Raw genomic sequence first — 15,641 nt, 5'->3', positions numbered from 1 at the left:
CATTGGGAGAGATAAATGATAGAAAGATGGATATAAATAGGGTATTAGTTGTTGACTAAAGAGCAGTGTTGATGTAACTTATTTAGATGTGTTAATATATAATCTGATAAATGTTGAGCTATTCTAAAAAGATTACAGTGAACGCTAAGCCCAGCCTCCAGATTTCTCTTTTTCAAGACAACCAGTTATCCATTTCTTGTATGTCCTTCCAGAAATGGTTTACACATACACAAACTCTATAATTAAGGGTATTTCCTATTGAAAAACAAAGGGTGTTACATACTCGAAGAACAGAGGTTTTTCCTAAGCCTTTTGAAAGACCAACTCTGAACTCTTGTAAAAAGCTAGAAGTTTTGAGACTCCTTCTCTTCTCTGAGAAGGGTCTGTGGGTGAGGGCTCAAACCTGCAAAGAATTCTGCTCTTGTTGGAAAAACTGTGCAGATCTGTTCAGATCATGCAACAGGCTTATAAAAGTTTATTGCAGTTATGTAGCTACAAAGAGGAATTTATTTCCAGCCCTACACATCCTGCAGTTGCATCAGTGGTTATTTATAACTGGAGCAAGGAGCAGCAGCACACGCGTCCATGCTGGCTGCGTGGGGCTTGCATTGCTTTGGGGCAGAGTGCTCATTTAGCAACAGTTTCTCAAGCCTCTTTCTCTATGAAGCACCGGAGCAGGCACTGTCAAAGGGAGAAAAATAAAACATGAGCTCTTACGTTCTGAAAACATGTGAGAGCTCTCCAGAGCCTGTAAATCAAGCAAGTTGTTGTTTAGTCACTGAGTTGTGTCTGACTCTTTTGTAACTCCCTGGGCTGCAGCCCCTCCAGGCTTCTCTGTCCATGGGATTTCCCAGGCAAGAATACTAGAGTGGGTTGTCATTCCCTTCTCCAGGGCATCTTCCCAACCCAGGGATCGAACTCGAGTCTCCTATATTGGTCAGTAGATTCTTTACTGCTGAGCCACCCAGGAAGCAAGAGCAGGTGTTAAATGTTTGTTTAATACACGCATGAGACGCTTGCCCCTCCCTGGTTTGCCCTTAGTGAGGATTTTAACACTCCTTTGACGAAGAAATGGAACAGAGCAACACAGGAAAGCAGGTGATAGTGAGTCATGAAATTCACCCTTTAGGAGAATAGGTCTTGCCATCATGAGCCTTTCCTGAGGGACCCGGGGCTCTTGTGTTAATTCTTGGAGGGAGGAGGAAGGAAGACCTGTTTAGGGGGGTTGTGTTTGTTTATTTGTTCTAATTCCTACACTAGTTGCTGGAATTAAGAAAAATATGCTGGGGCAGTGAAATTAATTTAAGACTCCACTGACAGCTTGAAATTAACTTAAGACTCCATTGACAGAGGAAAATTTTGACAAAGCGAACCTGAGGGCTAAATGTTGTCAGGATGGCTGTTTTTATTGCTACTCTTAAAAAGGGGGAGGGATTCAGTTTTGGCCTGAAGAACACTGAAGTTTTGTCTTCTTGTCTGTGAAGACACAGGTTCAAACCTGTCAGAGGCAGTCACTGAGTTTCCTTATGACTGACTTGTATGTGTGGCATCAATTTTTTTTTTTCCCGTAAGAATCTAGATGAGTAATTCAGAAAGTTAAAAAATAGCAAAGGAGAAAGAAACTAGAAAAGCTAGCCAAGGTCTCTCCCAGACGCCAGGAAGGTCCACACAGACGGGAAACGTCTGTGAGGTCTCTGTTTGTTTCTCTCCATGCAAATCCTCAGCCATGCTCCACAGAACTCGAGTGCTCTATCTGTTCAGCTGCCATTTAAGAAATAGGACTCTGTTCTCCGTGGCTTACTCCTTGGGGTTTCAGAATGTAAAATATGAAGTGTGTATAATCACAGTTCCCAGCATTTCTTGGCATTTCAGCTTTGGCAGCGAGAATGGGAAAAACTGAAACTTTTATGGCCGGGGAAGCTGAGTATAATCTTTGTGCTATGGCACCACCAGAGGAAGTATGTTAAAAAGCACTTTCCCTCCACAGTCTGTCTGAGGGGCGGCTGGCTTTGTCCAGTTTGCGGCAGCTAGGGTATAGTTTGATATTGTGTTTGTATCCAAACAAAGAGGGAGTGTCGAGGGCTTACAGTGCAGAGCATTTTCACAGTATCTCACAAGATATATAATCCAGGAAGGGTGGTCTGGGTCACACTGGGTGTAGAAAGAGTTAACCCCAGAACCAATAACTTTCCGGAGAAGCTCAAGATACAGTGCTTCCTAAGAACCCGTTCTCAAGATAACAACTCAGCAGAGGGTTAAGATGATAAGAGTTTAGGAAAGAACAAGCGCTTTGTGGGACTTCCCTGGTGCTCCCAGTGCAGGGGGCCCGGGTTCACTCCCGGGGCAGGGAACTAGATCTCTCATGCCGCAACGGAGAGTTCACACACCGCAATTAAAGATCCTGCATCCTGCAACTCAGCATGGCCAAAGAAATAAAAAAAAATAACAAAAAAACAACAGCACTTTTTAAGAGAAGAATTACAAGAAATTGCTTCCACTTTCAGTGGGTGGCTTACACAGTGGAGAGGTGGGTCAGCCCTGTGTTTTAGTTTTCCCAAGAAGTCCCACCTTGCCCCTGTGATTCCTCCTGAATAGCGGCCCCCTTTTACTTAGAGTCCCATTTTGGACAGTATACTGTACAGTCACCCTACAAAGAGGCGTCCGCATTCTACAACCTTTTTTTTTCTTCCTGTGAGATGACAGAACCAAAGACAAAGGGATATTTTTTAGGAGTGTGAAGGGTTCCCCTTCTGTAGGAAAGCAATTCTCCCAGCATTTTCCTTTCATGGACTCTTCTCCCCCCAGGCCATGAATTGGAAATTTAGTTCTTAACCATTTAAAAATATCTTTTTCGCATTGGTCACCATCTTGATTTGAAAGACACATGGAAGAAAATTGCCTTTCCCCTGAGTCCCATGTTTTATTTCCTTTGCATGATGCCTTAATATATTTACACGAGGTACAAATTTGTTAGTAGTCTTAACTTTATGGGTCCACATTCATTATTTGTGCATCTGTTTATTTACCCATCATTCATTTATTCATGTAACAAATCTTCACTGAGACCTACTTTGTGTCTAAGGATACCATAGTGGCCAAGACAGGCCAGGACCCTGCCTACAGGAAGCATATATTATAATGTAAAAATATTATAATATAAACATATTAAAAGTAATTGCCAGTTGTAAAAATGACATGGAAGGAAATAAGTGAGTTTTTCACATTTAGTTTTACTCAGTGGAGCTAAAGAAAGGGGGAGAGAGAGAGACAGATGAATAACTCCCTGTCCACTTCTTTCGTTGCTGAATGTCTATAAAGTATTTGCCTGGGGTCTCAAACTCAAATAGCTTCAGAATATGGACCCAAGGGGACCCAAAGTCACACCGTTCTAACCAAATAGAACTCGTGTGTCCTTACAACTGAAGTTCAGTTTAAAAATGAAAAACAGGGAACCCGAGGCCAGACCAGCAGGAAATGGCCACACTCCATTTGGCCCTGGCCACTCATTTCCTTCCAGACTCCCAGATGTCTGTTAGCTCCACATCATGCCCACAGGCCTGGTTCAAAGTCTCCCATTGCAGTTGGTCGCAATGTGTATCTCTCAGAGGAAATGAGGGCCCATGTTAGGATGTTACAGCCACGGGGAGCTTTTCCGCCTTGCTTTGGAAAACATTGAGCTATGCCTCCACAGCTTGGATGGCAAACAGACTCTGCTCCAGGAAATCTGCTGGAGAACCCGAGGGCTAGCAGAAATGTCAGGAGGATCATCTTTCATCGTGGAATTTCTGTACGCTTCTGCAAGTGCCATGAGTCAGCAGGAAGAACGTCACCACGCTGCAGCCTTAGGCCTCGAATCAGAGTGGCTCTGGCAGTTGCCCAGCTCCACAGTTGTGTGCGGGGGGCTACGTGGCGTCACCTTCCATGCCTGGAATGCAGGCTCCTTCGAGCAGACGATGATGACCTTCCGAAGCCAAGTCCGCTCTCCTTGAGTTCTTGGGTGGCATGACTCTGGAAAATGCTTCTTCCCGTCTTTAGCCAACGCCCACCCCCCTGCCACTCTCCCAGAAAATTTCTCTTTGGTGCTAAGAATGAATCTCCTAGGAAACCAGACACTATCCTTAACCTAGATTTCCGCAGATGGGAGAGGCTATCAGTCCTCCTCCCTGTGGTTCCCTGGAGCTCCTTCTGAGACCAAGACAGAAAGGGAAAAAGAAAAACCCGAATAAGGAGGAACCTGACTGCCCCTTATTCCTATTGGCCACAGTGACTCCTCCTGAACAACATTTAATGCAGTACGTTGGTTGTAACAGAAAGTTTTTGCACCCAGTGGCCTTCCGTGAAGTCTCTTTGAAGGCATTGATGTCTTCAAATGGAATTACCTAGACTGTTTCCTTTGAAGGTGAATCAGTATGCGTAAGTCCTACATTTCCCTGTTAACATCTCCTTCCCTTTGGTTCCCTCAACTTTTAACATGGCAGCTGACAAGGAGAATGCATACTAATAACTACCATATATCCTTGATTCCAAGAAACCAAAGATCACAAAATGCTGGTGGTGTCTGATATGATGAAAATGAGAATACTGGCAACTGACAAGTGTTTTTATCATTAGTTTCAAGGAACTTCCTGTTTCAAAAGCATTCCATGGGATGCAGTGGGCATGAATCTTAGCATCAAGCAATACAGGTATTGGAGTTTCGTTCTTCTCTAGGTAGTGATAGACAGTTTTTATTTTTGTTTTTTTTCCCCACTCTACGTATGGTGAGTGTGGCTTTTGTTGTTCAGTTGCTCAGTCATGTCTAACTCTTTGCAACTCCATGGACTGCAGCATGCCAGACTTCCCTGTCCTTCACTATCTCCTGGGTTTGCTGAAACTCATGTCCATTGAGTCAGTGATGCCATCCAACCATCTCATCCTCTCCCGCCCCCTTCTCCTGCACTCAATTTTCCCAGCATCAGGTTCTTTTTCAGTGAGTCAGCTCTTTGCATCAGGTGGCCAGAGTATTAGAGCTTCAACATCATCCCTTCCAATGAATATTTAGGGTTGATTTTCTTTAGGATTAACTGGTTTGATCTCCCTGTCGTCCAAGGGACTCTCAAGAGTCTTCTGCAGCACCACAGTTTGAAAGCATTAATTCTTTGACATTCAGCCTTCTTTATGGTCCATCTCTCACATCCATACATGACTACTGGAAAAACCACAGCTTTGACTATATGGACCTTTGTCAGCAAAGTGATGTCTCTGCTTTTTAATATGCTGTCTAGGGTGGCTTGGTTAATGATATTATTAGAGCCATGACAGTGAAAGGGAAACAGAAACCTAGATGGCAAGGAAAGTGTATGATCAGCTGACTTTGAAGACTCTTCCCTTTTTTTCTGTGCTAGTCAGGCTTCTGCAGGAGACAGTGTATAAAGGTCAGGGTTATGTGCAGACACCATTTTCCAATGTGTCAGAAAAGCAAAGTCAGTCTACCGCTCCTCTGTCTCTGTCTTGGTAGATTTGTGTTCCTGGTCATTTCTTTCCCCCAAACTGGGGAACCTAGTCTCAGATAAGAGAAGGTTTGCCTATCCTAGTATTATTAATACATAGGGTAAAAGCAAAGAAATGCTGGTCAGGTGGTTGAATGTATCTTACACATGAGGCCCCTGTTCTGTAAATGGTCTTTGATTTCTCATGTCTGTAAATGTGTCTCAATGAGCGAAGCTTGAGGACATTATTCCACTCAGAATTTGTAGTCAACTTATTTGCTATGTTCTCAAACAGTGCTCGGAGAAGGCAATGGCACCCCCCTCCAGTACTCTTGCCGGGAAAATCCCCTGGACGGAGGAACCTGGTGGGTACAGTCCATGAGGTCGCTGGGAGTCGGACGTGACTGAACGACTTCACTTTCACTTTTCACTTTCATGCATTGGAGAAGGAAACGGCAACCCACTCCAGTGTTCTTGCCTTGAGAATCCCAGGGATGGGGGAGCCTGGTGGGCTGCCATCTGTGGGGTCGCACAGAGTCGGACACGACTGAAGTGACTTACAGTTCAAACAGTGCTACTAATTAGATTCACACACATCCCATTTGGCATTACTTCATTGCCATCCAGGTACTCACCTTCCCAAGGCGAGTATTATTCTGTCATGTCCAGAATTCCTCTAACGCGTTATTAGCAAGAGTGGTGGACCTGCTTCAATCCAGGGTCTGGAGAGCTGTGCAAAGGCAGAAGGGGACTCTGGAATGAAGTCCCAAACCCTGCCAGCTCTCTTCCAAGGAGTCGCTCCTCAGCCCCTGCCAAGAGCTTTTGGTTTCCAGGAATCACATTTGATGCAGGTTGTGAGTTATGGCACCAATGTGTGTTTGTCTTAAACAGACTTTTCGGTCTGGAAGGTGCCCTTCACCCCTCCTGACACGCTGTGGGGCTCTCATTTGCCCTTGTTTGGCTGGAGTTTAAAACATGCAGGCTCAGAGTAGACCATCGTTAAGTCTTTCCACAGGCTTTGTTTGACCATAAAGGAGCCATCTCCACCATTGAGCTACTCGTTCAGTATGTCCTGCACATCTGCTTTGTACTGGATTTGTACCTGAAGACCTGAAGATAAGTAGAAAAGGGTGTTTTAGTCTACTGAGGGCTCCAAACACATACATAAATTGACAATTTAAAACATGGTACCATAAATTCTCAGAGTTAAGCATAAACAGAATGCAATGAGAACCCCCCAAAAAGGAAGCAATTAATTCTGATGCAGAGGGTCAACAGAAGTTTTGGAGAAGAGACGGCATTTGGGCTGTAGGTTTTTAGTTAACAGCAGAACGTGGAAATACATGCCAGGTATCTGGAACACTAAGGCCAGAGGCCTGGAGACAGGAGGCGTTCCGTGCTAGTGAATCGTGAGGACTCCGTGTGACTGAAGGACCAGAGCAGGGGGCAGGTGGCAGTTTGAGGTAAGTTGGGGTGAGAGCATGGAAGGTTTGGGATGTGGCCTAGCAAGTTTGGGTTTTATCTGCCTGTCAATTGACGTTACCAGAAGATTTTGAGAAAGAGAAAGAGACTAGTAGGAAGTAAGTGTGGCATGTTAAAATAGAGGGCAGAAGAGCAAGTCTGGAAGCTGGGAGTTCCACAACTCCAACCGTTGTGGAATAAGCCAGTCAAGACCTAGTCATAAATCATGCCAGTGACAGTGATGGAAAAGAGAGAAACGGGTGGTGGAGTGGAGGGAAAGCTGAGAGGACTCCGGATATGGGGACCGTGGAGTACGCATTCAGGTTGACTCAGATTTCCCATGCAGAACTCTAAAGCTTTTAACTAAGTGAAGACAGCAGTGGGAAGTGTCCAGTTTTATCCTTTTGTGTTTGAAGGACTGAAATATTCCTAGTACCGATGCTCCCAAATCGGTTAATGGCTAACTTCTCATACACCTCTGGATCTCCGGAGAGAGGTGTCAAGGTCAAGGTTTAAAATTAGGAGCCATCTGTCCAGGGTGCTATTTGAATCCAGGGCTTTCACTGCACACACAACCAGCCAGATTGTCCACTGGGCAACTCCAGGGAGTGCCACTCCGTCAGAGTCTGTGACGACGTGCATGATGACTGTGAGTTTCCCAGGAGGTGGTGGTAGCATGTCTTGAGAAAGGGGTGCCTTTCTGTAATTTGCACAAAGGCGCCATATGGTCTAGCATCTGTGCTGGAAATAGACCCAGGCAAGGGCCAAGAGCAGAACCTCAGGGAACCGCCCACCCTTCAAGGGAGGGTGGAGGAGGAGCCCAGAACGAGATACTTAGGCGTGGTTAGAGACTTAAGGAAGACTGAGTTTAGTTGTCCTGGAATTTACCTAACAAAGTAGTCCCAGCTCAGTGAGCTCTCAGCTTACTTGGTTTAAGGACTCAGGTGTAGCCTCTGCAAATAATATCCCTTAGTTTTCCCTTCTCACACATCCCACGGGATCCTGGGGAATGGGCTAGTTAAGAGTCTTCATCTCTTTAGGATGTAGCATCATCAAATCTCAACTCTGCTTGCCGAGGACCAGCCCTGGGCAGATGAGCATGGTTCAGAGTAAAGAGATGTCTCTGACGTGCTCACTCCAGAGCTGACCCTGATAACTCCTAGGGGGCAGGCTGTGTTCACTGTCTCGAGGAAAGGGCACTCTCTCAGGCCACTCACCCCTGTCACGTTTGGCTCTGGCCACCTAGAAGGTAGGAGTTGCCAGGGGTGCTCCCAGACCAGAACAGGCAGAACCTTTCAGGTGGCCCTGAGTCCTGACCTCTGAGGGCCCAGGAAGGCAGAGGAAGCTTCTCGCCTCCTGAGCCATGCAGAGAGGAGAAGGCATTCCCAGAGCCATGGCTTGGAGGCTGTCTCATCTGTCACCACAGATGAGAGCAGCGCTCACAGCCTCCCCAACGTGTACCCACAGGATGGTACAAATGCTTTTTGCAGAAGAGAAGGCATGTACCCTGCCTTGGCGATGAGTCTCTGCCCACTCAGACCTGTCCTTGCTGCCTCCCAGCACTCATGACCTTGTTTGCATTGGTGGAAAGTTACAGGAGGAGCCATAGCACCACCTTCCTGGCCAGAAAGGTGTCATGAAACCCAGACCAAAAGTTCTGAAAGTTCGCATCTGTGAACTTGGGGGACCCAGGCCCCATAGGCAGATAAAACATTGTCGCGAATGGCTGTGAAACTCAGAGTGAAACAGGAGTTCATCAGAGTGGGTGGAACTCTGTGGCTTGTACCTTACCTACAACAGTTGGTCAGAATGTTCTGATTTCAGAATAATCACTTAGATCTTAAATGTTGGTGATTTTTCTTTCATCAGCTGATTCTCTGTTTTCAATTTGAATGAGGAAGAGTTCCTTCTCTAATGGGGAAAAAAATCACTTGTCTTGTTCCTGAGGCTTGTTTGTTTGGTTCCTGACCATATGTGAACCTAGGGGCCCTGGCTTCAGAAGCCCTCATGAAGCCTTGGGATGATTTCATACCCTACATCCTGAAAGTGGGCAGGTGATTGAAATACCATTTTAAAAGAAAGATCTCTGAAGCAGAGAGGAGAATTTTTCCATGGCTTCAAGGAGAAAGTGTAAGTGTAGAACCCCAAAAGCTGAGGTTTAAGAAATGTGTTCTTAAACTGCCTTCTCTGGAAAATGCAGGGAACCACTGGTTCCCAGTGAATCCCAAATAAACTTGGGATTTACCAACTTTCAAAAAGAGAGTAGTACCATATGGTGGGAATTGTGTTCTTTACTTCAGGCTTAAAGGCTTTTCTGAGATTTTAAAGTTAATTGTTCTGTAATATTCCATCCCTTCTGGTTTTGGAGTTTTCCTTGAGATGCCTTAAAAAAAAATTAGATGAGCTTTTCAACTTGATGAAGGACTTCAGGAATCTCATTATTGTTTTTCTTCCTGGAGTGACCTTTTAATTTTATGCAGAATGTACAGAGGTGATTTGTCTTGTCTGGTTATAATACCACACTGTTATAAGGATGTTTAATCACTAGGCATACACATTAGTCATGGGTTGTTGTACCTACAAGCCCAGCTTTCTTGTATTAGCTCTAGGACTAGATTGGGAGCCAGAGGAGTGAGTGCAACTGGCTCGATGGCACAAAGAAGTCAACCCCAGATACAGATAACATTCCTGTCATTTCTTCATTTCCTAAGCACCCATGATACAGAACACCACCTAGGCATTGGAGGGAGAGACACTGGCCAGAAGAATTTTATATTCAAGGGGTGCATAGACAAAGGGAATGCAACCAGAGTTCAGGGTAAAAAACTGAGGGCTTGTTCAGTTCAACCAGCACATAATCATCCACACAGCCCTGTGCCAGGCCCTTTGCTCTGAGGTTAGAGAGCTGAAATAAGCATGGGAAAGACCTACAGGGAAACAGTGATTACAGTCAGTGCAATCAATGCTATAATTAGAAGTATGCACCAAGTTCCCACGTAGCATGGAGGAGAGACACCATGCTTGTCCAAGGAAGCGACACAGGAGGTTTCTGAGATGCAGAGCCTTCAGTGAGTCTGCTGTTGTCAAACAAGCCTGGAAGAGGGGAAGGAAAGAGGATGCTGGCCAGAGCTCCTCGAACTCTCTGCGGTGGGAAACCAGTGGATTTTCTTCCTTTCCAATCCATTTAGGACCAAAGCTTGTATAAAGTGTAATAAACTTTTTATTATTTTATTCACTTTATAAGAAAAATGAACTTTAAAAGAAAACACACATAGAAGCCCAAATTTTTATTAGATTGAGCAGGCATAAAATTACTGTCAAATAGTTGTAAAAGTGTCTACTAAATACATGCTGACTCTCAAGGTTTCTGCTTACTTCCTTGCTACCTCATGCATTCATTTTCTACTTCACTGGGGGCCAGTAGCAGCTGCAGGTGAGTACCAGACCCCAGATCACACATCGAGCAGCACTGCTCTAGGCCCAGAGAGTGTTTGTCCACCAGAGAGCACGTTGCTCATCTGGGAGTGAAAAGCAGACAGGGGACGGTGTAGGGAGGAAGTAAGGCTGGCAGGGCCGGCAGAGGCCAGATGGTAGGGCATTACAGAGGCTACAGCCAGATGGGAGCCTCTTAAATTCAGATGTTCAAGGGACAAGATCAGAATCGTCATTTCAAAAAGTAACTGGCAGAGCATGGAGAATGGAGGATTGAAAAGGAGAAAGAGACCAATGAGGAAATGCAGTGATCCAAGAGATGGGTTGGATAGAGCCTGTGGCAGTATGGTGCAAAGAAGGTATCCAATTCTAAATATAAGAAAGAGGTGTAATTTTCATTGGATGTGTTTATTGGATGTTAACAGTGGAGAGGAAGTGTTGTTCGGTCCCATTCCATTATTTTACAGATGAGGAAACTGAGGCCCAGGGAGGTGGCAGAGCTGAGACAAGAAGCCTTGCTTTCTGGCTTGAAACAGATGTCCCTGTCCCTTGACTGACTGATCAGACAGTGCACCGATAGTTCCTGCCTTCCAGCTTGACCCCTGACCCCTGTGCTGCCTCTCAGAAGAGGGTAGTATGCACATCCTTCAGAAGGTTCCGGTGTGCCCAGATGCCAGCCTGCACACCGACCCTCCCTTCCCTTCCCCCACGCTGCCCAACAGCTCTCAGCCAGAGGGCCTGACTCCCTGTGCTCTCGGCTCACAACTTCTGTTTTAATGTCAGAAGCCACTCCCAGGCTCACTGTGTCTTCTGATGGCCAGTTAGACTCACATACATCCTATTTAGTCAGTCAACAGAATTCTTAGGCCACGGAGGAGTGGGGAGGCGGCGGCGGTGGCCATTTTGAGCCGCCGCCGCCATTGGAGTGGGGGGCCCCCCCCTTTCCCCCTTCGCCTGCTGACAGGAAAGGTTTAAGGGGGACAGAGCCCTGGGAGGCCGGGCCGGGCTCGGGGGCCGCCAAAATTTAAAAAAAAAAAAAAAAAGAATTCTTAATATCCTCCTTTCACAGGAACAAAGGTTGCTCTCACCAGTCAGCCAAACATTAACAGGCAGTCACCAAGCACGGCCAGTTTTACTTTCAGGTATCTCTTGGTTGGAATTGGTTTGGTTCTAATCAGGTCAGGAAGATTCCTGTCTGGAGTGGGGTAGACCTGAAAGTGTGTTCAGAGCCCCGAAGCTTCCTGGGGTGCCATCCTAGTCCGAGGTCACCCCCAGGACAGGACCCCAGCAGGCAGTGGGAGCTACATGTTTGGTCCAGAGATCCCAGAGAGGTGCCAGGGTGTCAGCACAAACCAGAATCAACCAGTTTCCTAAGAGTCTCCCCCCTCCAGCCTCCCTTAATCCAGCTTCACTGGGGTCTCAGAACCAAACCGACACCAGACGGCAGAGAGGGCAGGCTCCTCAGAATATCAGCCATTTATTAAGGGCCCAGGATGTGCAAGGCACTGTGTTAGGCACCAAGGGGAACTAAAAATACAAAGATAGAAAAATGAAAACCAGGGGGCACCTCCTTGGAGGTCACATATCGTTGGGAAAACAAGAACCATAAAAAACAGCTAGATTTTGGAACTTGTACTCTCTGTCCACCCCTTCCCTTGAATACCTGTGACCTTTGTGGTTAAAGGAAGGTGAACACCAGTGCAGTGGCCCTGATAGAAATGCTTCAGTGTAAGCATGGTACTCGGAGTTGACTACTTATTTGTGAAAACACGTGACAAAAAGAGAGACTTGGATACACTGAAAAGATACCTTCATTTATCATCCTGTTGTTCAAACAGTGAACAGTTAGTAACAACATCTCCCAAAAGTGGCCTTGTGATGTCTGGGTTTTATCACTTCATTGAATGTATGAGGCCCCTCTGCATGATTGGGTGTGTGTCCCAAATAATGAGGCAGGGAAAGGGTAGAAGATGAGGAGGAGTTTTATTTGATTGTATTGTGAGGTGTGGATTTCATGTCAGTTCTCCAGAAAGGAAATAAATGTCCCCAGCCACAGTGATGGTGGGGCTTACCTGGTGGCTCAGACGGTAAAGAATCTGCCTGCAATGCAGGGGACCTGGGTTTGATCCCTAGAGAAGGAAATGGCTACCACTCCAGTATTCTTGCCTGGAGAATTCCATGGACAGAGGATCCTGGCTGGCTACAGTCCATGGGTTCTCAAAGAGTCGAACGTGACTGAGTGACTAACACTTTCACAGTGATGTTATTGATAGCAACAGTAGAATTTAGTGACTTTCTTCTCCTCCAGCTTATACTGATTAAAGAGTTTCTCAGGTAGCACAGTGGTAAAGAATCTACCTGTCAATGCAGGAGACACAGGAGACTTGGGTTCAATCCCTGGGTGGGGGAGATCCCCTGGAGGAGGAAATGGCAACCCACTCCAGTAGTTTTGCCTGGAGAATCCCATGGACAGAGGAGCCTGATGGTCTGCAATCCATAGGGTTGCAAAAAGTTGGACTTGACTAAGTACACACGCATGTACATACTGCTTATAAGAATGGTATCGTTTTTTAAGGGAAAAAACCTGGAAACAGAATTCCCATACAACCCAGCAATCCCACTGCTGGGCATACACACCGAGGAAACCAGAATTGAAAGAGACACATGTACCCCAGTGTTCATCGCAGCACTGTTTATAATAGCCAGGACATGGAAGCAACCTAGATGTCCATCAGCAGATGAATGGATAAGAAAGCTGTGGTACTTATACACAATGGAATATTACTCCGCTATTAAAAAGAACACATTTGAATCAGTTCTTATGAGGTGGATGAAACTGGAGCTTATTATACAGAGTGAAGTAAGCCAGAAAGAAAAACACCAATACAGTATATTAACGCATATATATGGAATTTAGAAAGATGGTAATGATGACCCTATATGTGAGACAGCAAAAGAGACACAGATGTAAAGAACAGACTTTTGACTCTGTGGGAGAAGGCAAGGGTGGGATGATTTAAGAGAATAGCATTGAAACATGTATTTTTAAAAAATGGTATGGTACTGTACCTGTAGTGAACTGGCTGGCAGATGAACTTAAACCAATCTTTTCCTGCTGTGCTGGGTGGGGCTGCTGATGCCGAACAGAGCATCTTAGTCCTTCAGAATGTGGTCTCAGCAAAGACGTGCAAAGGAGACGAAAGTGTTGGATGATGAGGTTGTGCCAGTTCTTGAGACATTTTGCTGGTTGTTGGCGCCGGGCGGGGGCACCTCAAGGCAACCTGCTTTGACTTCTTGATCTCTTCCCTGCAGAGCCATTTATAAGCCAGGTGTGTCACTTAATAATATAATAGACTTCCCTGCCCCAAACTCAGAAGCTTACAGTAGTTACTTAGAATTTAAAAAGTCTGTGTATACTCTATTATTTTTGATTCCCATAAAAATCTGAAGTAATAGGCCATGCTGTGATCTGTTATCTGGGTTTTTGGTTGATGAGGAAATAATAACTATTGCTTCCATAGCACTTCAATGCATTGTGGGCACTGTTTTAAGCAATGCGTATTAAAAACTCATAATTCCCATAAGGCAGGGACTGCTGTTATCTGCATTTCACAATAAGGAAATAAACATGGTGGTTAAGTAACTGGCCCAAGATCACACAGCTGGTAGAGAACAGGGCCAAGACTCCAGCCCAGGATGCCTGGCTCCAGAGTCCCTTAACCACACATTACACTATCTCTTGGAAACAGGCAGGCAAAAGTTGGTTGAATGACCTCCCCAAGGTTACCTGGGGAGGGGGAAGGAAGCAGACTGAGAGAGGTAAAAGGGTGCTCTATTGCCCCTAAGGGCATAGTTGAGAACTTGCGCATGGCCTCTGTCTGTCATTCTTGGCCACAAGTCCTGGTTTGCTCTGTCTCCAGAAATGGTCACTCTGGATTGTTACCAAATCATCAGCATGGACTATGGTTTCCTAGGAAATGTCAAATATGCCCCACCGGAGGATTAGAAATAACTCAGTTGGTAAAGAGTTGGCAGCAATGCAGGAGACCCAGTTTGATTCCTGGGTTGGGAAGATCCACTGGAGAAGGGATAGGCTACTCACTCCAGTATTCTGGCCTGGAGACTTTCATGGACTGTATAGTCCATGGGGTCATAAAGAGTTGGGCTTGACTGAGTGACTTTCACTTTCAGAAAATAGTTATTGTTGCATGAGACTTTACATTTGCAATAGATCTTTAGATTGCTTTTTAAATATACATAGAGGCATGTATAATGCTGTGGCATGGGTTATTTATGAAGTGAAATCCAAGGTTAGGGTCTGTTTAGACTAAGATTGATCACCTTGTGACCTTAACAATGTTTTAACAGAGAAACTGAGGTGCTGGGAAAATTACCAAACTGAAATAGCCTATATTTATTGGATCAAGATTACTCCAGCATTCAGGCAAGAAGAATGTTAATCTCCTCTCAAAAGCTGTGTTCATCTGCTACTTTTGCTTGCAAGTTAGGTGATACTTTCCAAAGCAAAACTAAGATGCACAAGCTAAAAATACTTTTCCTCCTGATTTGTGAATTCTGTTGATTTTTAAGATCATAGGACGTTATCATGGTTCTCACTTATGCATTTAACAGATTAATAAGAAGAACTGTTGTTGTGTCTGACTCTTTGTGACCCCATGGACTCCAGCATGCCAGCTTCCATGTCATTCACTATCTTCTGGAGTTTGTTCAATTAAAAAGAATATTCAGTTCAGTTCAGTCGCTCAGTCGTGTCTGACTCTTTGCGACCCCATAAATCGCAGCACGCCAGGCCTCCCTGTCCATCACCAACTCCCGGAGTTCACTCAGACTCACGTCCATCGAGTCAGTGATGCCATCCAGCCATCTCATCCTCTGTCGTCCCTTTTTCCTCCTGCCCCCAATCCCTCCTTCCCAATCAGAGTCTTTTCCAATGAGTCAACTCTTCGCGTCAGGTGGCCAAAGTACTGGAGTTTCAGCTTTAGCATCAGTCCTTCCAAAGAAATCCCAGGGCTGATCTCCTTCAGAATGGACTGGTTGGATCTCCTTGCAGTCCAAGGGACTCTCAAGAGCCTTCTCCAACACCACAGTTCAAAAGCATCAATTCTTCGGCGCTCAGCTACATAAAACTGGGGAGTCTTTGGACAACATCTCCACATATAAGTGCTCATGTATTTCAAAGTGAACAATGTAAATGGTTTCTTGAAAAACATGGGCTCTTTGGTTTCAAGACTAAGTCCTGGGAACAGATAGGGTAGGTGT

At 45.4% G+C, this 15,641-nt stretch overlaps 1 protein-coding gene and 1 long non-coding RNA gene across 4 annotated transcripts in view; one reads left to right on the top strand and one right to left on the bottom strand.

Annotated features, from left to right (window-relative positions):
- PRKCH (protein kinase C eta) overlaps positions 1-15,641 on the top strand; it is a 233,160-nt gene that overhangs the window by 182,052 nt on the left and 35,467 nt on the right. The gene's annotated exons all lie outside the window — the stretch shown is intronic.
- On the bottom strand, positions 3,211-13,709 carry LOC147364225 (uncharacterized). Its single transcript, XR_015134223.1, has 2 exons — positions 13,431-13,709; positions 3,211-6,578 (listed from the first exon to the last, which is right to left on the bottom strand). It is a non-coding gene; the product is annotated as an uncharacterized LOC147364225 (long non-coding RNA).

Source organism: Bos grunniens, chromosome 10 (genome assembly GCF_055505025.1).
Source record: "Bos grunniens cultivar Pamir isolate PY7600 chromosome 10, Bosgru_T2T1.0, whole genome shotgun sequence".
Taxonomy (NCBI): Eukaryota; Metazoa; Chordata; class Mammalia; order Artiodactyla; family Bovidae; genus Bos; species Bos grunniens.
Note: the sequence above shows the minus strand (reverse complement) of the source record. Positions and strands in the feature narration are given on the sequence as shown.